This window comes from Canis lupus, chromosome 33, assembly GCF_003254725.2.
Source record: "Canis lupus dingo isolate Sandy chromosome 33, ASM325472v2, whole genome shotgun sequence".
NCBI classification, from domain to species: domain Eukaryota; kingdom Metazoa; phylum Chordata; class Mammalia; order Carnivora; family Canidae; genus Canis; species Canis lupus.
The window spans coordinates 30,476,852-30,504,116 of NC_064275.1; the positions used below are offsets into that span (position 1 = coordinate 30,476,852).

At 47.3% G+C, this 27,265-nt stretch overlaps 2 long non-coding RNA genes across 5 annotated transcripts; one reads left to right on the forward strand and one right to left on the reverse strand.

The window, feature by feature from the left end:
- Window positions 1-5,875: 5,875 nt before the first annotated feature.
- On the reverse strand, window positions 5,876-26,228 carry LOC118353175 (uncharacterized). Of its 4 annotated transcripts, XR_004811572.2 has the most exons (6): window positions 26,052-26,228; window positions 25,290-25,400; window positions 20,332-20,556; window positions 17,902-18,028; window positions 11,331-12,098; window positions 5,876-6,408 (listed from the first exon to the last, which is right to left on the reverse strand). It is a non-coding gene; the product is annotated as an uncharacterized LOC118353175 (long non-coding RNA). The 4 variants fall into 4 exon arrangements; XR_007408055.1 differs by lacking the exon at window positions 25,290-25,400 and having other exon boundaries at window positions 17,902-18,025; XR_004811571.2 differs by lacking the exon at window positions 25,290-25,400.
- LOC112641133 (uncharacterized) lies at window positions 20,174-26,864 on the forward strand. The gene is made up of 4 exons (XR_003124525.3): window positions 20,174-20,283; window positions 24,856-24,988; window positions 25,601-25,668; window positions 26,302-26,864. It is a non-coding gene; the product is annotated as an uncharacterized LOC112641133 (long non-coding RNA).
- The last annotated feature ends 401 nt before the right edge of the window (window positions 26,865-27,265 follow it).

A 27,265-nucleotide genomic window follows, 5' to 3' on the forward strand; every position in this document is an offset into this window, starting at 1 on the left:
CAGCCAATCAGTATCTACATCACTACTTGTAAAACTTTTTATTTGTAGCAGAAGAATATCTTTTTAAGAAATATTATATGGAGCCCAACTACATAACCCAGATAGAAGTGGAACTGATCTGGTTAACAGGGTTGAAATGGGAAAGTGAAGCCACCAGAGTCTCAGCTCTTTGGCAAGCCCCTTAGCTCTCACGTGATAAATTTGAGGCCCTTCTGTTGAACCCCAGAACTCCAAAGAACTGGGAAAAACACTGGCCTCTATAATAAAATTAAAACATCTTTTTATCCTTCCCTTTATGCAAATAATATTTACTGAGTCCCCACTCTGTGTGAGATACCGTGTTAGATCTCGGAGAGGGCAGGCGTAAGGGATAATGGGGAGAACATGAAGGCAGGACGCACCTCAAGTAGTTCACAGTTTAGGAGGACCAGATCCACAAAGGACTGCAGTACAGGGTAGGAAGGCTACACGCACAACAGAGGTTCAGATCAAGGGCCTTGGGAGCATCATCCTGACTTGAGGGCACTAGCTGAAGTGCACAGGATGCAACAGTGATGCCGAGACCCACGGAGGGGGCCTTGCTCCTGCTGAAACGTACAAGAAAAAGGTCAATACACGATCGTTATCTCTGCTCGAAGCTGTCATCGTGCTTTTTAAAAAACACTTTTGAAGTTTCCACGTATATACGTATTCCTTGAGCATTCAGAGAAAACCTTAAGAAAAATAAAAGATCATCATTACAAATCGCAGGAAGTGATTTACCTTGATTTTTTAAAAAAATGTCATTATCTTTAACATTAAAGAAAAACAGCAGGTAAAATACTATTTTAAATTTTCCATGTACTCATTTTATTTTGGGTAAGCTTGAAAGGAATAGCAGATCGGAAACGGGCCTGGTTACAGACTTCCCGGGGCTCCTCTGCTGGGCTTTCTAGGTGCTGTCTGGGCATCAGGCCTCCCCCCCGCCACCCCCCCACGGCTCCAGCCCATCCCTCCTGCAGAGCCACGCTGGGGCCCAGGCTGGCACTCCCTGAGCCGCCTCTGTGTGAGCTCATTCCACACCGTCCCTCATTGCTCTCTGCTCTCTTCCCTTCTCTCCCCTGTTAACCCTCACCCAGTTTTCCAAACCCAGCTCACCCACCGCCTCTGGGAAACCTGCGAGGTCTCTGTGCTGCCTTCGACCCTCAGGTCCAACTCCGCGGGGCGATGCTCTCCTCTCTGTGGCCGTCGGTGTGGCCTATTTCTCTGTTCTTGAGTTCCTCGCCATCTGCTCTGTAAGGTGTCTGTGTACATCCCTGTCTCGGGGGGCACCGATGGTGCCCTTTCCATCACTTTCCCCACGGTGTGTAGCAGAGCTTCTGGCACCTGGCAGGTGCTTGATTAATGTTGCAGAGAACGAGGAGAAAGAAACCTGAGGAGCTGAGGCTAAATACAAGAAGAATTCTGAGACTAAAGGGAAAAAGGAGATCAAGAAAGGAGATTGGGGGGGGGGGGGGGCCCTGGGTGGCTTAGTGGTTAAGCGCCTGCCTTAGCCCCAGGGCGCGATCCTGGAGGTCCAGACCTAAGTCCCATGTTGGGCTCCCTGCATGGAGCCTGCTTCTCCCTCTGCCTGTGTCTCTGCCTCTCTCTCTCTCTCTGTCTCTTTCTGTGTCTCTCATGAATAAATAAAATCTTAAAAAAAAAAAAAAAAGAAAAGAAAAGAAAGCAGGTGAGGGGGGAACCTGGGTGGCTCGGTGTTGAATATCTGCCTTTGGCTCAGATTGTGATCCTGGGATCCTGGGATCAAGTCCCATGTCGGGCTCCCTGCAGGGAGCCTGCTTCTCCCTCTGCCTGGGTCTCTGCCTCTCTGTGTGTCTCATGAATAAATAAAATCTAAGAAAAAGCAAGCAAGCAAGCAAGCAGGTGGGGAAGGCAGAAAAAACTTCACACAGGTGTCTCCTCCTCAAGGAAGGTGTCTTGTTGGGCTCACCTGGCGCCGAGATCTGCTGCCTCCTCATTCCCTGAGTTTCCACGATGCTACTTGTCTTTACCTCACAGAGTGGGGTCAGAATTAGTTAGGGCTTCCAACTCTTGATTTCGGCTCAGGTCATGATCCCATGGGTCAGGGAATGGAGCCTTCACGGAGCTCTGTGCTCGGCAGGGTGTCTGCTTGAGCGTCTCCCTCCATCCCCCTTGCTGCCCTCCCCCACTCCCTTATGCTCTTTTTCAAAATAAATAAATAAACCTTAAAAAAAAAATAAAGACACAGAAGCTTAATCTGCCAACAAAAATAGAAAATAAAAATAGGACGAGGAGAACTTTTATTAGGGGAATTCTTGGGAAATTCTTAGAACTTGCTAATAGGAAAACAGACACCTCAGTTTAAAAAGGGCAAATATTTGATAAGAGGCTTCACCAAAGAAGCTATGTACGTGACAAATAAGCACGTGAAAAGATGCTCAACATCAACAACCATTAGGAAAAGGGGAATTAAAACCGCAATGAAATACCACACCTACCAGGATGTCTACAATGACTGACTGAATCAAGTGTTGGTAAAGATGTAGAACAAGCATAACTCATATACTTTCAGGGGAAAGGGAAAATGTTACAATGACTGTGGGAAAATGGCTTGGCAGTTTCTTAAAGAATTAAATACGCGTCTGCCACATAGCCTACCCTTCCATTCCCAGGCTTTCGCCCCAGAGAAATGAAAGCACGTCCACACAGACTTCGTGTGTCGGTATTCTAACAGCCTTACTTGTAACAACCCCAAACTACAAACTACCCAATGGTCATCAGCAGCAGAATGGATACATAAATTGAGGTGTATCCGTAGAATGGATTACTACTCGGCAATAAGAAGGAATTAATTATTGCTATGGGCAGCAACATGGATGAATATAAAAATCATTTATGTTGAATGAGAGAAGCCAGACAGCCCCCATCCCCTCAAAGAACATGATCCCATTCATATAAAATTCTAGAAAATGCAAACTTACCATCATGACAGAGAGTAGATCAGTGGTTGCCTTGGGATGAGTTGGTGGAGGAAGGATGCAAGTAGGGGCAGGAGGAAGGGATTATGAAGCCGTGAAGAAGCTTTCGGTGGATAAAGTTTATTATTTTTATATTATTTTTTATTGTAGTGATGGTTTTGAGGTATATAAACTTCTGTCAAAACATAAAATTGTACACTTTCAATCTTGCAGTTTATTATATGTCAATGATACACCTTGATGAAGCTGTTTTTAAAAAGCTAACAGAGAGTTTCTCTTAAAACTAAACACGTACTCACCATACTCAGAAGTTGTACTCTTGGGCATTTATCCCAGAAAAATGAAAACTTATGTTTATACAAAAATCCCTACATGAGGGTTCACAGCAGCTTTATTCATATTAGTAAAAACTGAAAACAACACAAATGTCCTTAAAGGGTAAGTAGCTAAACAAACTCTGGTGCATTCATACTATGGCAAACTACTCGGCAATAAAAAAGAATGAATTATTCACATACGTAACGACTTGGAAGGATCTTAAGGGTATTATGCTTAGTAATAAAAGGGAATCTAAAAAGGTTACATGCCATATGATTCCATTTATAATCATCCTCAAGTGACAAAACTATAGAGGTGGAGAGCAGATTAGTGGTTGCCAGGGGCTGGGGTGGGTTGAGGGAAGTGGGACTCTAAAGAGGTAGCACAAGGGAGTTCCTTTGTGGTGATAGAACAGCTTTGTATCCTGATTGTTGTAACGGTTACCTACTGTGGCGTCAAATTGCATAGAACTGTTCACATCCACACATGCACACAAATGAGTGCGTGTAAAAACTGATGACAACCGAATGAGGTCTGTAGTCTACTCAGCAGTACATTCCAATACCAATTTCCCGGTTCTGGTATTGTACTGCAGTCCTATAAATGTCATCACTGGAAGAAGCTGGGTTCAAGGGATCCCATGAACTATTTTTTGAATTTTCTGTGATCTATAATGATTGCCAAATAAAAAGCTTAGACACATGCATAATGGAGATTTCGGAAACATCTTTTTTTTTTTTAACTTTTATTTATTTATGATAGTCATGTACAGAGAGAGAGAGAGAAAGAGAGAGGCAGAGACCCAGGCAGAGGGAGAAGCAGGCTCCATGCACCGGGAACCCGACGTGGGACTGGATTCCGGGTCTCCGGGATCGCACCCTGGGCCAAAGGCAGGCGCCAAACGGCTGCACCACCCAGGGATCCCGAGATTTCGAAAACAGCCAACCACCACCACCACCACCAACAGCAACCTCTTCTGGAGACTTCAGGTTGGGCTGGTGAAGTTAAAGCTCCTAAGACATTTATCCCCCAAGGTCCTTCCTAAACACCTTCTTTAATTAGCCAGTATGAGAGAAAGAGCAAGCCAATTCATATTCCCACCCATATTAAACAAAAGCAAACCCCACAAATGTTGAGCAAACCTATGAACATGTAGTCTTGACTGGTCGTATTTCTTCAAGGCAGAAGGCACCATAATGTGAGTTTACAGAGGTCAGGAACACTGTCTTTACAATTCTAGCATAAGGCCCGGTTCATAGGAGGAGCCCAGCAGAGGTCTTTGGAAGGAAGCAGATAGGGAGAGAGGAAAACAGAAGGGCAAAGAAAGGGAAGAAACCTCTGATTGACTTCGAACAGTGTCTTCTCTTTTGTGTCAGTGTAGAAGGTGGGGTTTAGATATGACAGATCTGTGTACAGGATCAATTCCATGTAATGGAAGGAGCGAGGGCAAGGAAGGAGCAGGTCCGCTGGTGAAACTCCACATCCTTAGACAATGAGAATCCTAACTCCTGCTGGACTTCCCCTTTGCCAGGGGCAAGTGCGCCCAGCTGAGGCTGCACGTGTAGAGACTAGAGCCAGGCCGGGAATGGGGAGGCCTGACGAAGTCATCGAAGCCATCTGTAGTGGAAGATTTTAAGGATGAAAATGAACAGAGGTCTTAACAAAGAGCCCAGACTCCGCCAAAGATGAACAGATTCCAAACCAGTTCAGAAGTCCAGTGTGGAACCCAGAGGAACCTAGAACCAGAAGTCAGAAGGGGACAGGACTGGCATGATCAAAGACAAATGCGAAGCATCTAAATAGTTGGGGAGGCACTCCTTGCCCTCACCTGTCCATGTGGCCCCCCTGATGGCTGACCTACAGACACAGCCAGGGCTGACTCCTTCATATTTTGTAAGAGTTACAAGAATATGAAGCTTTCTAGACTATCTTGGACTCCTCAAAGTGTTAGTAAAATAGTTAATACTTATTCAGATTCTTAGGGCTTCTCTCCTCAACACTGTTTTGAAGATTATATAACTTGGCTTTGGTAGATTGTTACGTGAGTAACATAACCAAATTGCCATCTTGTTCTAGTTCATACCTCCTTCTCCCCAGGACTCCTAGGATTTCTGTTTTAAAGAGTGTCAGCCTGGGGCGCCTACGTGGCTCAGTTTGTTGAATAGCCCACTTTTTAGTTTGGCTCAGGTCATGATCCCAGTGTTGTGGGACAGAGGCCTGCACTGGGCTCCCTGCTCAGTGGGGAGTCTGCTTAAGGAGTCTCTCTCCCTCGCCCTCTGTCCCTCCTCCCACTCATACTCATGTGTATGCACGCACTCTCTCTCTTATAAATAAAACAAATCTTAAAAAAAAAAATTAGTGTCAGGGCACCTGGGTGGCTTAGTGGTTGAGCTTCTTCCTTTGGCTCAGGTTGTAATCAAGTCCCACATCAGGCTCCTTGCATGGAGCCTGCTTCTCCCTCTGCCTGTGTCTCTGCCTCTCTCTCTCTCTGCATCTCTCATGAATAAATAAACAGAATCTTTTTTTAAAAATAAAAATCTTTTTAAAAAAAGTTAGTGTCAGCCTGTTCCCACCTCATTATTTAGTGACATGGCCTCCCCCTATGCTTATGTGGCTTAAATTTCTACATTTTTTTTCTTGAAGTCCTTTACACCTTGGCATAGTTACTCATGTTTACAGGCTTCAAGAATATGGATTTAGCAAAAATAAGGGTATCTGGTTTTTCTAAGAAGTACATTGCGCATTAAACTGTGAGGCTACATTTTCCTTCATGATGGCCCTCGACTTACCCTTTTCATCCATCTTTTTAACCTTTCACATCATTTCCTAAAGCCATTTCATCTTCCTTCTAAAATGCCAACCTAAAAATAAGTAATCACACTGAAAAGGATCCAGATGGAAACAGGAAAACATGGACACACTCATTTGGTACGTGAAACATTTTCTATATTTGTCAGTAGACTGAAGTTTGCTTCTTCATTTCTGCCTCATCACAGAAGAGTATTAGAGATCAACAGAAATGTTTTGACCCACTGGAACGAAATTCATCCTACACGGCTTTTGACTTCGGGCAGTAATAGTTGATTTTGGCATTGAAGCTTATGAAAATTATCTGGAAATAGACATGACTAATTTGTACTTTTTATGCAATCAAACTAAGACTTCAGATTATCGTACACATTCTTAAGAGGCATACTTTTGTTTGTTTATTTCAATCAGTTGGGAAAAGAAGCCTGTGTCAAACCAGAACTTGGCAAGTCCCCTAACTGTTCTTCGTGTAAGAGTGTGGAAGACTTTCTAAGGCAGCTTCTTAAACAAAGACACTCAGGACTTGAGACTCATGAAAACTAGATGAATGCTGTAGAGTAAATGTAAAGTCAGAAATGCAAAATACCACACTAATCAGAATCCCTAATGAGCTACTATTTTAAAAATTCTAATTTTTGTTATCTTTTTGGAAGAAAGAAGAGCTCTCTCTCTCTCTCATACTGGGGGGACTTAGTAATTTTTTTTCCAAAGGAATCATCTAGTATCAGTACACATTTACCTAAAATACCCATATCTTCCTTAAAGTCTTGTTCAATGGCAACTGGCATTCAAAATGAGAAATATGAGACACCACAAGATATTGAATCACCAAAGAAAAAAATAACACACTTATTATCAGAGCAAGAAATCTTTCTACACCGTATTAGAACAAATATCAGAATAAAACAGTGAAACCAGTTTACTGGATAACTGTCTTTTAGTCAGGAGAAGTCTCATTCCCTAGGCAGTAGGACAAACCTTTATGAGAATGAATTAAAGAGTTGTGAATTTTAGGACTGGGTTAACAATTTAAGCCACGGAGAGCTGCAAATTATTCCCCCACCAACTGCCCTTAAATTGTGTGGCTTTCGAAATGGCTCAAGTGTGAGACTTAGACCTGCTATCAGTAGGTCTAATTCTACATGAATTATTGCCCACAAATGATTGTCTCCTAGGCTCCAAAAATGTTCCTAACTTTCAAAGCACAGGTGCCACGAAGACAATCAAAGGGTCGGTATGAATGTCCTGAAAAAGCTGTTGAGTCTCAACACCAAGAGAGCACACCTTCAAGTACGTGGGAGGTAACAAAAGCGCGGCCACTTGGTCCTCCGTATTCATACGTCCAAGTTCCACCATGGAGTCCTGCTTGGATGCAGCCCCGACCCGAAGCTGGAGGCAGCCTCTCCCTCCCTCAAACTCTCTGAACCGTGAAAGTTCTGGCGTGTGACTCCAGGAGAGCTGCTCACTCCTTTTTCCTCATGACATGTACCATATCCTGTTTTGTAATGCGGAAACATATCTACAAGCTTCATCTCCTCTACTATATTGTAAACTTTTTGAGAGCGAGGACCATGTCATGTCTGTTTTATCCTCTTTGAATTAATGCAGGTGAGAAAGATCAGTCTAAGTTATTAAATGCTTTCACGGGTCTCAGTTTCTATTCTTGTAAAATTATTTGTATCTCCTAGTGCCTTATGCCTTGTAGATGCCCAGGAAAGATTTGTTGACTGACAGAGTAAACAAATGGACACCTTAAATGATTTCCTCTGGCCTCCAGAATTCCACCTGGAATCTAGCAGAGAAAGGCCTGGCGACCAGAAGGCCAACTCTCTAAAGGGCAGCCTTTGGAATGAAGCCTGGCCGCCTGGCCTGCCATCTTCAGTTCATCAAACACCAGAGCCGCCACCGATTCTTCTTCCATTTCACGCTATAGGATTTGGTTGCACCCCGTGGCGTCCTGGCAAGCTGTCCAGGCAAGTGTCCTCAGGGAAATGTGGATGTCTGACCCCACGCTGCAAAGGCATTTCAGGACTGGTGAGTGCCGACGTTGCCAAAGACTACCCCCGCCATTTGGATGTGCAAATAGCAAGCATTAACACAGCTCTCCTCCCCCAGGAAGCCAGGGGAACTAAAAACAACTAAACCCAAGTGAGCATCTAATTAAAAGAAACCAAACTGGGCATTTTGCTCTGTTGCTCTCTCTATGCCAAATGCACAGGACAAAATACATAGAGAAAAGTGTTCTGCTTTCAAAATGTTTCAAAATTTTGCAAGGTTTTCTAAACCGTTTCATCATTTGTCTCAGAACAGAGATGTTACCTTCAGGGGAGAAAGCACAACCTGTTTTAGTAGCATATGTGGAAAAACTCTAAATAAATCACTTTCTCTTTATGGAAAACTTCTCCTGTTTTAAAATTCAGAAAGGAAAAAATGAAGAAGGAAAAGCAAAGAGATTTCGGGATGGATGGTCATTTTCCATATTGAATTGATCATCCGGAGGTCCACTGGTCACGTGTTCATAGCCAATCCTTTATTCTGAGCCGATCACAGGTGAAGTCAGAGGCCCTCAGATCTGATGACACAGTTGCAGTGCTTCACTTAGAACATTTACCAACTGCTGTATTTTTTTTTTTCCCACAGAGTCACTATTTCACTATAAATACTAAAAGAACAGGCCCCTTGTTCTCAGGCAAGAAAACACAGAAGCTTCATTTGTTTATTATTTTTAGCCACTATGCATTTTGTGTGCTTTATAGTTTCTTGAGTGATTGTTTAATTGTGAATCTATTGGCATGTGATTTGAGGTCAGCTGTTTGTTCCCTGGATGGTACAGTCAGTCAATCCACAATACTGACAAGGAGAAATCTCATTAAAGTTCAAGCTTCAAATTCTAGGCTGTCAACATAGAATCTCCCTCTCTTCAAATCCTCTGTCTCTCATGAAAAAAAATTTCTTGAACTATTTAATTGTCCTTCAATATAGTTTCTAAAGCAACTTTTGTCTTCCTCATTGCTGTAAAAAATGCAAATTGGCAAACAGAAAAAAAATTACCTCCAATTCTTCCATCCACAGGTCCTATTAATCACAGTTAATATTTTGGTGCAGTCTTCTCAGCTGGTTGAAAGAATTCTTTGAACAATCACCAAAACAAAGTCAAAATTAGCTTCACTAAGGCTTTACATGTTGTCATGTTCTTCGAAATCTCTTTTTTTTAAAAGTCAAATCCACATAAAGTAAGATTTTTCTTTCATGTGACATTTTTAGTTTGCCACCAGTATACAGCTGAAGTGGGCCTTCAGTCTTTGGGGAAATGGGCTTTTTTTTTTTTTTTAAGAAAAATGTGGATTTCTGCTGTTCTACATCTCATAATAAGAATGTCTTAACTGATTACATTCATTCATTTCCTGCTTCTCCCAGATCAACCTCCATCCTACTCTAGCACTTCTTAAATACCGACTCTGGGATCCCTTCATCTGCTTCTTTTGCTTCCAGTTTTGCCTCTGAGGGGTGAGAGTAGGATCAACTGGGTAAGATTGAAAGTAAATACAACACAATATTAATGGTGGTCAACTCAGGGCAATTGGAACACGGGGGGTTGATTGTATTAGTTTCTGTATCCTTATACGGTGTTTTTAAAGTTCTAAATATTAACAAAACTGAACAAAACCAAAGGTATGGTTCTTGCGCTCAAGGAACTTAGGATCTGACGTAACGTGCAAACTGTTACAGGACGTTCAAGACCTGGCAAACAGATCATTGCCTTAGAGAGTTTTCTGACAAAGGCTAGTACAAGTGTTAGACTCCAGCAGCTAAGGGAACACAGAGTGGGGATCACCACTTCCCTTTCCAGCCATGTCCTCTGAGAGAATATGGGAAGGCTTCGGCAAAGAGACAAAGATTGACCCGTGGCTGGGAGGATGAGTAGTGTTCTGTGGTTTCAAGCGTTAAGTACGTTGCAGAAAAAGCCATGGAGGCCATGTGTGTGCTCGAGGAAGAGAGTGTGTTTCCAGTATGGCTGGGGTTTTTCTGTGTCAGCAGATGAACTTGGAGAAGTGGCTATTCACCAGGTGGTGAAGAGGCCGATATGACAAGCTACCCAGTGGTTGATGTGAAACCAATAAAACAATGAAGGGCATAATGCAACTTTTGTGTTGGCAATGTCCTTCAGGGGACAGTGTGGAAGAAAGATGGGAGCGAAGAGAAAGGGAAGGAGAGAGACCAATTAGGAGGCTACTGCAGTGATCTAGGTGAGTGATGATGATGGTCTATAATAGGGCAATGGCAGAGAGGGAGTGGGGTCAGCTGGGGAATCTTTAGAAGATAGAATCCATCACGCGTGGAGACAAATTGGATGTGGTGGAGGGAGAAGGCAGACTCGAAACTGAGTGCTGGATTTCTGGCTTGGCGGTGGATTGGATGGCGCTATCAATTCACTGAACTAGTAGGAGCAGGAATAGAGAAGAACAGATGAGTAAAATTGCAACATGCTGAGCTTGCAACATCTTGGAGTTGCCCAGGAGACCGTGAGGTATAGAGATATGGAGTGACTGCAGCAAGCATGCTCTCTAGACTGGGAGTAGACTCATCGATACAACCCCACCACGGCTGGGGCCACAACCGTGTAGGTGTGCGGGAAGAGTGAGGAAGCGAGAATAGAGGCTGGAGTTCCGAGGGAGATGGACATTTAGGAGATGAAGGAGTGGCCCAGGGAGAAGGATGAAGATGAGGAAAAAGTGATGTCGGCCAATGTTGCATCTGCTAAAGGGGAAATCATTTCAACAAGGAACAGTTGCTGGGTAAGAGCTAGCAGAGGAGTCATACGAGACATGGCATTGCCAGAGCCACTAGAGAGGGCCCAGTTAAATCTGGATTTCAGATAGAAATGAATTTTTAGTATAAGGATGTCCCCTATTTTTATTTGCTAAATATGTCATCCCTAGCAGGATAAAGACTAAAAGTATATAAATGTGGTAGTGAAAGCAGGTAGTTAGAGCAGAGAGCAGAAGCAGGAGGGGATTGGGAGACAAGGCACGTGAACGAATCTTTCTAGAAATCAGGCCAGGAAGCAAGAGTAGGGAGCAGAGTTAAGATATGGAGCGTTTTCTTAAAATGAGCAGGCGCTATATGTCTCACAGCCCCCTGCCCCCAACACACACCTCCACCGGCCGGAAGCCACAGGAGGTTCAAGACCGTGTCTTATTTTGCCTTTGCAGTAAAAGTGCTCACCTGCCCAGACCCTTTCTCTTCTGCATCAGAAACTCAATAAATGGCTGCTGAGTTAAATCCTGAGACTGGGTTTCTCCAAGCCTGTAGTAAAGAACTGATCAAGAGATACGTCACTTTTGCCTCTATCTGAAAATTATTACCCGAAATACTTCGGGGACATCCAGTTCATAACTGTCAGAACGCTCCGGGAAGTTGTCTCGGTTCTGGATTTCCGTTTACCAGTGAAGGCACCTGTGAGCGGCCCACCTGCTAACAGCCGCAGCCTGTGCTGGTCAGGACGATGCCACTTTCCAGGTGAGTGAAACCGATTGTGATTATGTGGTTGAGGGGAAAACAAAATAAAACAAGGTGTGCACCAAACCCGTAGAGTGAGTTTCTCAAGAGGGTTTCTGGGTGGGTGGGAAACCTCAGGTCCTTCAGCCTGATCTGACGTCTGCTGCCCCACTTGGCCCGTGGACTGCCTTTCCTCCTTTCCACAGCTAGAAGTCCGCTTACCCTGATGGAGGAGTAGGCCAGTCACAAACTAACCTCTGAAGGGACTGCTCAAGGCCGCCGTAAGGGATCCAAAGCAGGCAAGCGCAGGTGCCTTCAAAGACAGGTCTTCTGCATCTCTGCCCCCAACGCGCCGAGAGCCAACACCAACACGGGAGGGACCGCGGACTCTGCTCGGCCAGGAGGGAGGAAGCGAGCCGGTGACTCCTGCATCTGCTGTGGCATGGAATGGAGGCCCCAGGATGTATCTGGAGGGGCGAGGTCTGAGGATGCTTTCTGTTGGTGGACAAAGAAAGAGGAAAATGGTTTAATGGAAAAGCTTGAATTTTTACCATTTTATTTTTAAATTTAAACTCATTTAACATATAGTATATTATTAGTTTCAGAGGTAGAGCTTGGTGATTCATCAGTTGCATATAGCACCCCGCGCTCATCACATCCCATGCCCTCCTCCATGCCCACCACCCGGTTACCCCATCCTCCACCCCACCCCCTCCAGCGACCCTCAGTTTGTCTCCTGTGATTAAGAGTCTCTTCGGGTTTGTCTTTCTCTCTGATTCCGTCTTGTTTTTATTTTTCCCTCCCTTCCCCTATGATCCTGTTTTGCTTCTTAAATTCCATGTATGAGTGAGATCATATGATAATTGTCTTTCTCTGATTGATTTATTTCACATGGGAAAGCTTGGATTTTGAGGTTGGATTAGATCTGGGTTCAAATTCAAGATTTTCCCCACCCTCGTTTTGTAGTATTGGGCTCCATAGTGTGGTGGTTGAAAGCGAAGCTTTAGAATTGGACACAATTGGATTTAATTCCTAGAGCTGCAAGTGGAATGCAGGTGATATTTTTCAAAATGCCTTCCTTACTAATTCTTCTTGTAGTCATCTGCCATTATGGCTCTAAGGGAAAAAGATGAATGGCACCTCATTCATCAAGGAGGAGAAGGGGATATAGGGCCTCAGTCAAACAGTGGGAGGGACGGGAGGCCCTTTCACCACAGGGAGGAGGAGTGGGAGGTGAAGAGGGATGGGAAGGCGAGCAAGTGGTTCCAGGGGAGGATGAGAAGCAGTCCGTTTCATTGGGATTCTAGAGAAGTGTTCTGCACCCCATTCCTGTGTAAGAGACTCTGGCAGGAGAGCACCTTTAGAAGACCCTGCATGACTTGGAGGGGCTCATGGAACAGAGACCCGGCCTGAGGTGGGACCTACCCCTCAGCTTGGTGCTCTCCAGCTGGCCCTGAAAATCCCGAGGGCCCCCAGTGGGGGATGCATAAGGTCACTGAGAGCAGAGGCCAGTAGGCCTGCCGTGGGCCTCTGTGACAAGGGGGAAGTGACCCGAAGCAGAGACTGTCATGAGGACTGCCCATGCCACAGGGGACAGGCTGAGACCCAGGTGTGCTGTACTAGTGAGAGCTGGGGTGCACGCAGCCAGCCGCAGGAAGGAGGGGGCGGACATCACAACGGGACCAACCAGGCCGAGGGAACAGACCACAGGCTTCCACAGCATGGACTTCAGCTACCGGTGTGAACACAGTAGGGGCTTTTCCAATTTGGCGCCGAGATAACCCCAGAGAAAAGAACAGGGAACTTCCCGGAAGGTGGAGGGGAAATAGCTTGGTAGGAAAAGTTTGAGCCTGGAATTACTTGAATACTTGTTCAAGAGAAACTGAGAAAACGGGAAAACAAACAAACAAACAAATCTCTGAGTGCTGTAACTCAACTAGTTTTTTTCCTCCCTGTTCCTCAGTGGGATTTGGGTCTGTTGGGAACAAAATAATCAGTTACAATGGAAAAAAAAAAAAAAGGATCCCACCGATGACGCATACTTGAGGTATAGTTTATGAACTTACACCAGCACCCCCAGGGGAACTTTGTAAACTTGGGCTATTTACTTAACTTCTCTGAGCCTCAGTTTCCGCATCTGCAAAACGGGGATAACACGCCATCATAAGGGTTGTTGTGTGTTTTAAATGAAATGACGCGCGCGGAGATGTGGGGAACGGCCACTAACACTAGGACTTTGCTTCCACGAGCTGCCTGGTCTACCCTGTAAATTGGGGATTGTAATATGCGTGTCACACCATAGTATGCAAATAGTGTTAATTTTTGTTTCCCCTCTGTCCCCTCTGTTAATCGAGAATATTTCCTTGAGTCTTTGCTCTGCGTCAGTCCTGCTCTGAGCGTACAGTGTGGTCACTCCCGGTCTGCCGGTGGGCGGCGGGGGCAATACTCAGCCTTCTTTCTAGTGGAACGTGAAAGCGATGACGAGCGAGACAGCCAAAGCCCCGTGGCCACCCGGGAGAGGCGGGGACCTCCAGCTAGAAGGCAGGGACGCGTTGGAGCAGAACTTCGAAGGACGTTTGCTCCATTTAAGTCCTAGGAGATCACATTTTGAGGCGGGTCTCACATTTTGAGGTCAGGATATAGGATGGACCTTCTTTTAATGATAGGGTCCGAGAGAGACTCCGATCCTGTCCCGTCGGCCCCGCGCAGCCAGGCCCGCGCAGCTTCGGGTCACCAGAGGCCACATCCCACGTGGCGGCCTGGGCGGGCCTGGGGCTCAGGGAGGCCCGCTGACTTCCTCGGGCCAGGGAGGCCGGGGGGGCCGGAGCCGGGGCTGTTAGCGCTCCGGGGAGAGCAAACTCACTTAACTGGCGGATTCTACACGATCTCCACCTCGGACCTGTGCCTGGGTTTATGAGGCTCGGGGAATCTTAGCTGAGGTGATGGCTAATGTCCTCTGGCCCCAGTCCTTCATTTATAGGGGAGACTCCGGAAGCTCAGAGGCGGGGCCCTGCCCGAGGTCACGGTCCTGCCCGAGGTCACGGTCCTGCCCGAGGTCACGATCCTGCCGAAGTCACAAGGCCCTGTCTGAGGTCACAGGCCTGCAGGAGGTCACGATCCTGCCTGAGGTCACGGTCCTGCCGAGGTCACAAGGCCCTGCCCGAGGTCACAGGCCTGCCCGAGGTCACGATCCTGCCTGAGGTCATGGTCCTGCCGAGGTCACGGTCCTGCCCGAGGTCACGGCCCAAGGTCACAGGCCCACCGGCCAGCTCTGCCTGTGGGGTCTGGTCACGACAACCACAGAGCGTGCCCCCCCCCCCCGCACCTCAGGTGGCCTCACCCCCACCTACTTCCGTGGGACGAGCCCGGCTCGGGGGACTGCCGTACCTTCAGCCGATGGCTCCCTAACTTTATGAAGGAGATAGAAATCCATCCTCCCTTCGCCTCAGCCAGGGAAAGGCGTTCCCCAGACGTCGTCGGACGCTTTGCTGGCTGAAGGATCCCTACGGGTTGGGCGCAAGCCTCGGAAAGTGGGACCAGAGTTGGCTCCAAACTCCATCCTATTTTCCAGGAAGCTCCTTCCCAAGTGCTAAGTCCTCCCAGCCGGTGGGCCGACGTGGCCCCCGGGGGAATGGGCCCCACAGGCCTGGCCCAGCCAGCACCACACAGGCGGCCCTGCCCTCGGGAGCCCCCGCCTCCTTGTCCTAGCTGCGGCCCCCACCCCCCATGCTCCCAGAGCCCAGGCCAGGCCTGCTTCCCAAAGCTTCCTGCCCTGAGGGATTTCATGGAGCGTGAGGAGGAAGCCTGGACTCCTCCCCCCTGGGGATCGGTGCTCCCGCGCCTGCCCTGGCCCCGGTCCACAGAATCCCCGATCTCTGGGCCCATAGGACTTTCTTCTCCATGACCGGCCCAGTGAGGATCCATCCGTGTTCCTGGCCTGCATTCCAGCAAAGTCCCTGGAGCACTGTGGCTGGAAATGATTTGTATGGGGCACTGGGCCAGCTTCGCTTTAATCACTCACATGCTCCCAGACACAGGGAGTCCTGCCCCGCTGGCCCCGGGGAGGGGATGGGGGGATGGAGGGACCTCCCTCACTCTGACAGGGCCTCACTAAGTGGTGGGGTAAACAGGGATTCTAGTCTCCAGGAGAGATGCTGTAAAGAGCCTCCTTTTCCGGGGGTTAATTAGGAAATCGATAGCTCCTGGAGCCCCTCCTCCCCTGGCGGCCTGCAAAGCCACCCGCTCACCCCCCCACAGGGCTTCCACTCTGCCTGGGGAGGAGGCTGGGACGGAGCTGTGCCTGGCGAAATGGGTGGGATTTGCTCAGGATTTGCAGGCTGGGAGGTGACACAAGGGAATACAGGGCCTGGGGGTGGGGTAAGGAAGAGAGGGAATCAGGGAGCAGCTGGAGGGGAGCAGAGGTACTTGGTGGGGAGGAGGGAGTGATGATTGGCCAGGGGCCAACGGACAACAGAGGGCTCACCCAGAATGGGATGCCCAGCGGAGGATTTATTTGCAAAGGTATGGCCATAGGGAAGCCTCAGACCGTAGTGTACTAAGGTGCCATGAGGACCTCTGGGCGCAGAGGCAGCAGCACAGAGAAGGAATCACGCAGGGCAGCTGCCTTAGAAGGAACGAAGGGGTCAAGGCCACATCCAGCTTGAGGCAGCCTGAGGGGAAGATCCGGCAGAGGCAGGTTAGGCTGGGGGCCCCACATCAGCACGGGCCCCTTCCCAGGCCTGAAGAAGAGCTCTACCAATATATTCCTATGTCACATGTTTTTTTGATATTTGGGGGGTAAATTTTGCCAAAGTAGGAGATTTTCTATCCCATTTTCCTTCCATCACACTCTTCATATGTTGAGTGGCTTTGCAGCCGTCATGGGCATTTGTAGCCTGTAAGCATTACAAAAATTCAGATTATATCAAAATCAGTGACTTATTAAAAGGAAGGAAGAAAATGCAAAATAGAAGTATAGGACCTTTTTTTTTTTTAAGGAATCTCAAAAAAAATAAAAATAAAGGAATCTCAAAAACAAAAAAACAAAAAAAAAACAAAACAAAAAGGAATCTCTACACATGGCGTGGGGCTCTGGGGCTCGAACCACGACCCTAAGGTGAAGAGTCACATGCTCTTACAACTGAGCCAGCCAGGCGCCTCTTTGATGGTCTTATCGATGAAGAGGAGTAAAGCATATGAACTCATTGGGAAAAGATTTGTATTTCTTGCTGCTTTAACACAAATCCTGATATGTACAAAGATGCCTTAGATCGGGTTCCCTGGAAACTGCCTGTGACATGGAGAGCTGCATGTGGAAGGCTTAGTGCAGGAAGCTCTCAGGAGCTACGCTTGAAGGCACTGAAGCCGGCAGGACTGCGCGGCCCACCAGCTTGTGGCCTCCGCGGATCCGATATCCCAGCAGCAGAGGGTTGGCCGAGCTGGCCCCAAGAGGCGGGCAAAGCCCCACAGCGCGCTCCACAGAACGTAACACAAACCAGGCCCCCTGGGAGGCTCAGTGGGTTAAGCATCTACCTTAGGCTCTGGTCTTGATCTCACCTCCGGCTCCACCTCGCTGCTCCACAGGGAGCCAGCCTGCTTCTCCCTTTCCCTCTGTCTGCCACTTCCCCTATTTGTGCCCCTCTCTCTGTCAAATAGATAAAATCTTTTTTAAAAAAATAGCATTAACCTCATAAACATGCCAGTATTAAAGGGACATCACAGACGAGCTAGTTTGTGTTAGCAAATCAAAGTATTTAAGATTAGTTCCTGCACAAGAAAATTTGAAATGCCCTAAATCTTAGTTATATATGGAAGTAAATGATAGAGACCTTCCCGAATCGGGCAGCAATCTCAAGTTTTACATGATTTTACAAACAGTAACGTGTGAAACTGAAATGATTCTACATCACCCACAATAAAAAAAAAAAAATTCGGGATCCCTGGGTGGCGCAGCGGTTTGGCGCCTGCCTTTGGCCCAGGGCACAATCCTGGAGACCCGGGATCGAATCCCACGTCGGGCTCCCGGTACATGGAGCCTGCTTCTCCCTCTGCCTGTGTCTCTGCCTCTCTCTCTCTCTCTGTGACTATCATAAATAAATAAAAAAAAAAAATTTAAAAAAAATTAAAAAAAAAAATTCCAGTCAAACCTATGAGAGGAAAGACTGGATCCTATTTCCATTCTGTCTCTAGAAAATTACATTGCAAAGCTGTCATATGAACAGGCAAAGGGTGTGCTGCTAAAAAAATATAGGGAAAAAGTATTACAGAGGCTTTCCAAACAATTGATTAAGAGAAATACCATTGGGGCACCGGGTGGCTCAGTCGGTTAGGCATCCGATGCTTGATCTTGGCTCAGGTCTTGATCTTAGTGTCTTGAGTTCAAGCCCTGTGTTGGGCTTTGGGCTCCACGCTGGGCATGGTACCTACTTAAAAAAGGAAAAAAAAAAAAAAAAAGACTGCTTTTTTTCTGCATTTAGTGATATCTTTGGTATTTTTAAGCTTTTTAGAATCTGCAATTTGCCGTGAGGCCTTTCCTCATTCTCAATAGATACTCAGTTTTGCACCTAACATTCTATGCATAATTATGGACCAATACAATGGCAAGCTTTAGTCTCATAAAGCCAAGTCACACTTAGACCCCAAGGAAGTAATGCGCTGACTTCACAGTCTTCCCTCCCTTGTGTATCCTTCCGGAGCTTCCGGCCAGGAGTGAAATGGAGAATGGTGGCCCAAGCTGAAGATATCAGCCACTGCTAAGTAGTATGAAACCAGACTATGGAAGCCTTGAATGCCGACTCTGCTTGCATTTTATACGTAGAAAAATGAGATCTGAGTGACATGAAGACAGAGGTATATATTGAAGGAGCCCTCAATCTGGGGCCGTCACTCACCACCTGCCTGTGGCCCACCTGAAGCAAAGTCCTGCACCCACGTACAGGCAGGAAGAGCTGTCTGTTCCTTTTCTTCTCTTCTGGGGCCTGGGGGTGGCCCGTGCCCCCCCACAGGTCACAGGGGAGGCAGTGAACCAGAGTAGGAAGGCGAGCGGCAGCACCACCTCGGGGATGCGGCCCCTAATCCGAGGCTGCGGGGACACAGCCCTTCCGCCCGGACCGTCCAGTGTGTGTCCACCTTCCCTCCGCGCTGTGTGGAGGCCTTTAGTCTCCGTGTCACCCGGTCAGCCTCCAGGCGCTGCTCGGCCCGCAGAATCCATGGGCCTCCGGCCTCAGCACGAGGTGGAGGGGGGAGGCCAGGACTGAATTCCTCTCTCAGCTCCCCTGTGACCTTCCTGGGTAGTTGAAATCCCGGCCTCGCTTCCTGGATCGTCTCTGCTCGGCTGAGATCCCAAGAAATTCCAGAGGGACGCCCCCTTTCCTCGTCGCACACCAAGTGCCCTCTGGGACCGGCCTCTGCAGCGCCGCGTCCTCCCCCCGAGACAGGACCTCTGAGTGTGCTCCCCCGGAGCTGGCCTGCCCGAGGCCTTCCCGTCGGCCTTCCCGTCGGCCTTCCCGTCGGCCTGCCTGGGCGTCCCGGGCCCCTGGCAGCCGTGCTCCCGAGGCCGGGCTCACCTCCTCCGGCCGATGCTTCTTTCCTACTATTGCTCAGCTCTCCTCTCTCCTCGTCCTCCCGGTCACTCCCTGTCACTCCCCGCTGCCCCAGGCCCGGTGGGGTCTCTGTCCTGTCCTCCCGGTCACTCCCTGTCGCCCCCGGCTGCCCCAGGCCCGGTGCTGGACCAGGGCCTGCTGTAGCCCGCCCGCACGGCCGAGCGAGGGGCCTGCCACACGTCACGCACTCCTCCCCTCAAAAGTGGTTCTGGGCACTTGGTGAAACGAACCCAAATCTCTTGGCCTGGCCCCAAGGACCTTACAGTGAAGCACACAGGTGACCGTGGGGCGCTAAGTGCGTAACTGTGTAGGTATTGCTTGCTCCCGCCCTCCCCCCGCAGGAAGCCCAGGGCTCTGGGGAGGTGTTGGCCAGAGGATCACCTGCCCGCGTCTCCCAGCGCTGCCCCCGCTGCCCCCCGCCGCCAGGCTCGCTGTTCTCCCGCCCCCATCTGCACTGCACACGTAGGCCCCCCACGGTCCCTCCCAACCCAACAGTCACTCCTTCCCAACTGCTGTCCGGGGCTCTGGGCACGCGCACACTCACGCGCACACTCACGCCACTTGCACCACGAAGACCTTCCTGCTTCTCTCTCTGCCCTTCTTCTGCCCCAGGGACCAACCCCGTCTGGGAGCGAGCGCCCTCAGCCCGGCCTCCGCGGACACCTGTCACCCGTCACCCGCTGCCTGGCGAGGCTTCGCGCGGGGCTCGGCGGCAGCACCGGCCTGCAGCGGGCATTCAGGAATGGGGCAACGCACACACCTGCCCGTCAAAGCATGAGAATAGCTCCTCTTGTTATGGGGAAACCTATTTTTAAGTTACACCTACACGGTCCATGATTACTTTTTTTATTGTAAAAACTCGAACAATATGGATGAAACTAACACTCCCTTTGCTGTCCCCAATCCCAGTCCCCTCCCCATTTACATACTTTTTTTTTTTTTAAGATTTATTTATTTTATTGTAGGTGGGCTCGATCCTAGGACCCTGACCTCATGACCGGAGCAGAAATCCAGGCATCCGCTTAACTCACTGAACCACCCAGGCGCCTCCCCTCCATCTACACACTCGTACAATAGGGGTATAATACGGTTTTGTGGGATTTTGTTTACAACAGTGACTTACTTACTATATAAATGATTCTGCAGCTGGCTTCCTTCTCTTTACAGTATGTCACAGATATCTTTTCATTTTTCTTTACATTCGGTAAATGGTACCTTGTGCTTTCTAACGGCTGCAAGATTCCGTAGCTGGGTGTGCCGCAGCTTATTTCACCCCTCCCTTATTCACGGATCTTTACGTTATTGCCCATGTTTTGCTGTGAGCATGCCTCCTTGCACACACGTGCCTTTTTCTAGAATAAGGATGAAAAAAAATAGAATTTCTGAGTCAAAAGAAAAGCACTTTTACAATTGTCTGTGATTCAAACCAAAAACATTGCATTAGATATTGTCAATTTGACTCCCCCCAAACCTTTGCCGTGGTTTGATGTTATAAATCTTTAACCGTTTGGCCAATCTGATGGGAGAAAAATGACATTGTGTTGTAATAATGTGCATTCCTCCATTTGCTCTTGACCATTTATTTGGCTTTGATCATTATCCTTTTCCCAACTGGGCAGTTGTCTTTTTCTTATTGATTTGTAGGCTATCTTTACAATTCTGGACATTAGACAACTATTTTCTCTGAATTGGTTGCTTGCCTTTTAATTTTCTTGAGGGTGCCTCATTTGCCAAAGCTATTTTCTTTTTGATCCGACCTTGAATTTTCCTCAGTATATATCTGAGTCCCAACACTCTGTGAAACACTCATCCATCCTCTGAGTGTGTGAAGTGTATCTTTTGTCAGATAGTGAAATTTCCTACCCACATGGATCTGCTCCTGGACTTTTAAATTTTCGCTGTCATTTTAAGTATGTTTCTCTTAAACAGTGTTAAGATAGATTTGAGGTTTTTTTCCTAGCCCAGTCTATAGATTCTGTTTTTCTAAACAGAGAATTCAGTTCATTCATCCTTTGCCTAATAACGATTATACTTGATTCGCCTCCTTATGCTTGTGATGATTCTCTTTCTTTTTCCTTTTCTTTGATTTTCCTAGTTTGCTCAAATTGCTGTTACATTCCACCCTTGCTAACGTGGGCATTCCGATGTACTCTTTCCATCTCATTAATAGTTATCTCCCCTTTTGTTTTCAGGTGCCCTTCTTCTTTACTATTACAGAAATGCTATTGTAGGAAATGAGGGGTGCCCAGGTGGCTCAGTTGGTTAGGTGCCTGCCTTGGCCTCAGGTCATGATCTCAGGGTCCTGGGACCCTATGGGTCTATGTTGGGCTTCCTGCTCAGCGGGGAGCCTGCTTCTCCCTGTCCCTTTGCTGCTCCCCCTCCCCCTCCCGCTCTCTCTCTCAAATAAATAAATAAAATCTTGAAAAAAAAAGTTTTTAAAATTAAAAGAAGGGAAAGGAGATGTTTGTCTCCCACTTAGATACTCTGTTCCCTTATTATATCTCTCCCCTTAGGTGCTTCTTCCCTCCACCAATGAGATATTCAGAATACTTTCACTTTCCCCATTTTCTTCTCTTTATCCCAAGAGCCTGTAAGATGCTTTTACTCTGCATACCCTGCCTCTAACTTTTAGATTTTGCTGAAATTGCACAGTACTTTTCTTTCTAGATCTTATTAGCATTTCCTTTGCAGTATTTCACCTCTATTTTAAGAATCCTTATTCAGCATTACACATTTTCACAGTCTATTATTATCCATTTGTATCAAACTATATATATGTGTGTGTATGTATCTATGCACACATCTACATATGTGTGTGTATTTGCATAGGTTATATATATATATATGGGGGCATACATAGTTAAACAGGATTTACCCATCATCCTGTTTCCTCTCTTCTCTGTCACAAATCATTTGGTTTTAGTTGATATCTTTTTAAAACTAGTTTCTTCAGGGAGTCTTATAATTTTTGAATCCATGCATATTTATAAGTGTGTGTGTGTGTGTGTGTGTGTGTTTCAGCTCTCATGGTTGAGTGACAACTTGGCTAGGTGTAGGATCTCTGGGCTGCTGTTCTTTCACATTTCCTTGACCCCAAGAGTCTGTAGATGTTTGTCCACCATCTTATTTTGTTCTCTAGGATTCAATTAGTCCCACGTTTGATCTCCTAGAACTGCCCTCAAAATTTCATGATTGCAATTCTTTGTATTTTTCTGTGGTTGGTGGTATTTCTCCCACTTTATCTTCCAGGCCAAACCAATTCGAGTCTCCTCTATACCTTTTCTCTTAAATTATTCTTTTTTTTTTTTGCCTAAAAAAAAGCATGTTTTTTTGGTTTCAGGATGTTTTCCTTTAGGGTCTTTTTGTTGTTAAAGTTGTCATCTTTCACCTCTGGTGGCTCTTTAGATGCCTGTTCTGGATATTTGGGACATTCCTCTCCTTGGGGCGGCAGGTCTCTGGGGTATGTTGTTTACTTTCTTTGCCTGCTCCCTGCGGCTCAGTGGTCGGAAGGCTGATGGTTGTGGAGGAGACAGACAGACAGGTAGGCAACTCCTGTTGACGTCACGGGAGGAACTCAATGCTCCTGGGTCTCAAGGTCCCAAAGATGTTGCACCCTTGGCTCACCTGTTGGGTCCCTCCTTAGCTTCTTAGAGGCAGGGCGAGGGGTGGGATGGGGTGGGGACTCGGCTGAGTACATGTGGCCAGAGTCATGCTTCCTGCAGAACCTCACATGAGGCTCTCTTAGGGAGAGGGAGCCCTGCCTCAACTACTTGTTTGCCGCAGGCCCTGGCATGCCTGGCAGCCCTCTGCAGCTACTGGGCCCAGAAGAGGTGTGTGGGTGGCACAGGAGTCACATGGAAGGCAAGGGGTCAGAATCCCCCCTTCACTCTTTCCCAAGCTTCTCTGGTGTCTTTGTGTGCTCGGTCTGCCTCGGCACAGTGTTAATCACCATAGCATCCAAGTCAAATTTGCTCTCCGGCAACGCATGTCTTCCCACTTTCCCATGTCCCTTTGCTTCTCTTTTTCACATTTCCTTGGCTCTGTCTTTGCACATCCTCTTCCTGAGGAATATTAGAATCATCCTGTCCTTCCTCAGAATAGCTTCCTTTTGACTCTTTTGGAAAAACTGAACTAAATTTAAAGACAAATAAAGAAAAGATGGACATCACTCCAAGATTACATCTTCCCATCCACGAACAAGATAACTAGATTTATTCAGGACCTAATTTATATCCTTTAGTAAAGTTTTATGGTATTTTTTAAAAAGATTGTATTTAGGGATCCCTGGGTGGCACAGCGGTTTGGCGCCTGCCTTTGGCCCAGGGCGCGATCCTGGAGACCCGGGATCGAATCCCACGTCGGGCTCCCAGTGCATGAAGCCTGCTTCTCCCTCTGCCTATGTCTCTGCCTCTCTCTCTCTCTCTATCATAAATAAATAGAAAAGTAAAAAAAAAATATATTGTATTTATTTGTTTGAGAGAGAGAGCACAGGAGGGAGTGAGTGCATGCACAGGAGTGGGGGGCGGGGGAAGCAGGCTCCCCCGAGCAGGGATCCTGATGCAGGGCTCCATCCAGGACCCTGGGATCATGACCTGAGCTGAAGGCAGACACAACCCACTGAGCCACCCGAGCACCCCAGGTTTTATGGTATTTTTAATACAAACTTTGCACATTTCTTTTTAAGCTTATTACTAGATTTTAAAAGTAAATTCTGTCGGTATTATGAAACGTGTTTATCTTTTTGTCGTAGAAAATTCGGAGTACTGTCAGAAGTAAGCAGAATGGTAGAATGAACACTCACGTGACCATCCCTCAGCTTGAAAATATTTTTCTTGTAAATTTTTAATTGTGGTAAATCACATGACATAAAATCTACCATCTTAACAATTTTAAGCGGGCAGTTTAGTGGTGTTAAGAACATTCCCACTGCTCCACGAGCAATCTCAAGAACTCTCTCAATCTCCAAAACTGAAACTCTTTACCCATGAAACAACAACTCCCCATTTCTCTCCCCCCAGCCCCCCCAGCTCCTGGCAACCACCACCCTCCTTTCTGTCTCTGTGAATTTGATGACCATACGTGCCTCTTGTAAGTGAAGTCAAGCAGTATTAGTTGTTTTTGTGACTGGCTTATTTCGCTTAACATCCGTCCTCAAGTTCCATCTGTGCTGGGGCCTGTGCCGGGACATCCTGCCCTGTTGAGGCTGAGTAATATCCCATTGCATGCATATACCACATTCTGTTTGTCCTTCATTTGTCAGTGGACACGTGAGTTGCCTCCACCTTTTGGGTTTGTGACTAATGTCCTCACCCAGCTTTAGCAATTATCAACTCAGAGACAACCCAGTTTCATCTGTAATCCCACCGCGTTCCTCTTCCATGTTATTTGGAAGCAAATCTGAATGGAGTAATTTATAAACTATATTTTCTATTTGGTTGAAGTTTATTCCCCGGGAGGATCAGAGCCTGGAAACCGATCCTAAATCACCCTCAATAGCTTAAACTGCTTGGCATAAAGGTGAAGTACAAGTGATGTGGGAAAGCTGCCACAGAAAGGGTGGATGAGGAAGGGGAAGTAGGTCAGAGTGGCTAAGGCTTGTCACATGTGCATGAACTTCTACTCTTCCTTACTGTCACCCTCTTCTATTTCAGACGTTTTGTCCCCGAGCCAAGTTTGGGAGGACTGAAGCAGGGAGGAGTCCAAAGCTCACAGACCACTGTGACCATCCTGGTTTGGGGGGGCTCGAGGAAGGCTCTGCAAATCATCCACTTGTCTATAAGCGGGGTATGTTGCGTTGGCAATGCTAGGGCTGGAGTCAAGCTATGCCTTGAATTTACTGATACTGCCTTGGGAGCCAAGGTCTATTCCTGTAGAAGAGATTAGTAGAAATTCTTCAGGAAGAAATTGGCTGCCTGTGAATGCCAGCAGGCGTCACGACTAGGTAACCTCCCAGAAACAAGGGTTCTGATGTTCATATCACTTTAAAATCACATTGAGCACCCAGGTATGGCAATTTAATTTAAGTAAATTAACTTGGCCTCTGTTGAGTCATACTCCAGGGCAGACCCTCTCTGCTGGGACTTACCTTAGTGGTGTGACATCCCTTTGCCCTCGTTACCTTGAGAAATGGGATCTTGTGCTAAGGGATCGAGGCAATAGCCACCCTGAAACAGCCTGTGTTTCTCTTCACAGCAGCCTTGGAGAAAACAAACAGGGGGAAACAAACTCTTGCCCTCTCTTAAAGTCTCCTTTCCTTATGATTCCCAGTATTCTCTTCCTAACTGCACCATCATAAATATCCATTTATTTCCCCACGGACAGCTCAAACTTGGGCTAGTTTACATCTAAAGGCAATCATCGTCGCTGCAGAAAATCTTTTGGTCTCTTCCCAACCAGGCGAGTGGCCCTGACGTCTTTCTGCTCCATTGACCTGAGATTTCTCTCCGCCCTTATGAGGAGCATCAGTAAGTGTGGGCTAGTCCAGGGTTTGGTCTTGAATATTGCTGAACAGAAGCTAAAGCAGCTGGGGCCTATTTGCCCCCTGAGCAATTAGTAGGCATGTGTCCTGAGTAGGTGACGTGAAGCTGCTCTTGGGTGTCAGAGACACAGCATCCTGCCCTGCAGACTCAGGATCTACCTCGTTCTTCCACCAACTTTCTGATAAATGTGAACCTATTGCTTCTTCTTTGGCCTCAGTTTTTTTGGTAAAATCAGGGGATCGAACTGGATGGCCCCTTCTAGCTCTGAGGCTGTGAAAAAAGTCACAAAACCTGGACATCAGAAGCACCGGTGTGGCTCTAGACCCTAACTCAGAGACTCATAAAGGCCACCAGGGCCAAAGATAGACCTGAGAAGGAAGTGGGAGTTCCTGGTGGGGCTTCCCAAGATGGGCTCCGGAAGGTGTTCCGGCAAGTATGAGAAAGAGATCGGAGTGCCTGGGACAGCAGGTGATCCAGCCTGGGTTGGACGTGGCTGGGCTACCTTAGGAGGACTTGCTCCTGACATTGCACGGATGGAGCTGGGATAGCTGTAGACCTGAGGTCTGAGGTAGAGCTGAGGTCATAAAAGCAAAGAATTCTTTTTCTTTCTGCATACAGACAGCTGTGGAGATCGACTAGCATCCAGGATCAAGAAAAGGCTGCAAGATTTAGAACCTAAGAAGGAGAATGAGATAGCAAGTGCAACAAGGAATGTCCAGAAGAGAACAACAACGGTTCCCCGCGTATTCTAAAGCAGTGGTTCCTCAAGGCTTCACACACATCAGGGGCTCCTTTAGGGCTTGTTAAAACTCCAGAGTGCTGGGCCCACCCCTGGAGTTTCTGATTCAGTTGATGTCTGGTGGGATTGATAATTTGCATTTCTAGCAAGTTCCCAGGGGCTGCTGATGCTACAGGTCCAGAGGGGCCCCCTTTGAGAATGACTTCACTGAAGAGATTGGGAAGAGACGCCAAAGGGTGACGGGAGTGGTGAAGAGCTCACCTAGCAGTTCTGTTCTTTACCGATGTGTGCAAGTCACGTAGCGTTTCCAGGCCTGGTTCTTCGTCTATTAAGTGGGATTGATAATAAATGAGGGGTTAAGAGTTGGTCCATGTAAATAACTTGGAATAGTCTCTCGCACAAAGTAAATGCTCTGTAAATGTCCGCTATCTGCGCCTCTCAATGTGATGGCCGATGAATGTAAAGCCTCTGACCCATGTAAAGGGCTCAACGGTGCTAGTTTATATGTATTAGGTGTGTGCTCAGACACGAGCAAAATAAGCCAACTAGAGTGACTTGGACAATTAAGGATCTTTTCCCTCCTGTGACAAGATGCCCAGGGTTGAGTGGTCCAGGGCTGGTGCGGCAGCTCTGCAAAGGCCTCCTGGGGCCCCTGGGGTGGGGTGGGGGGGTTCTACTGCCTCAGTGCCTGACTTGCTCGGTGCAGCTTTGTTCTCATGGTTGAAGGATCCTGTAGCGCCTCTTGTAACCATCTCTAGTTGCCAGGAATGTAGGTTTAGTATTTTAGATGTCTAGACTATGCTGGAGATGACAAGACAAAGGAGGTTGAAGGGGGGACATTGA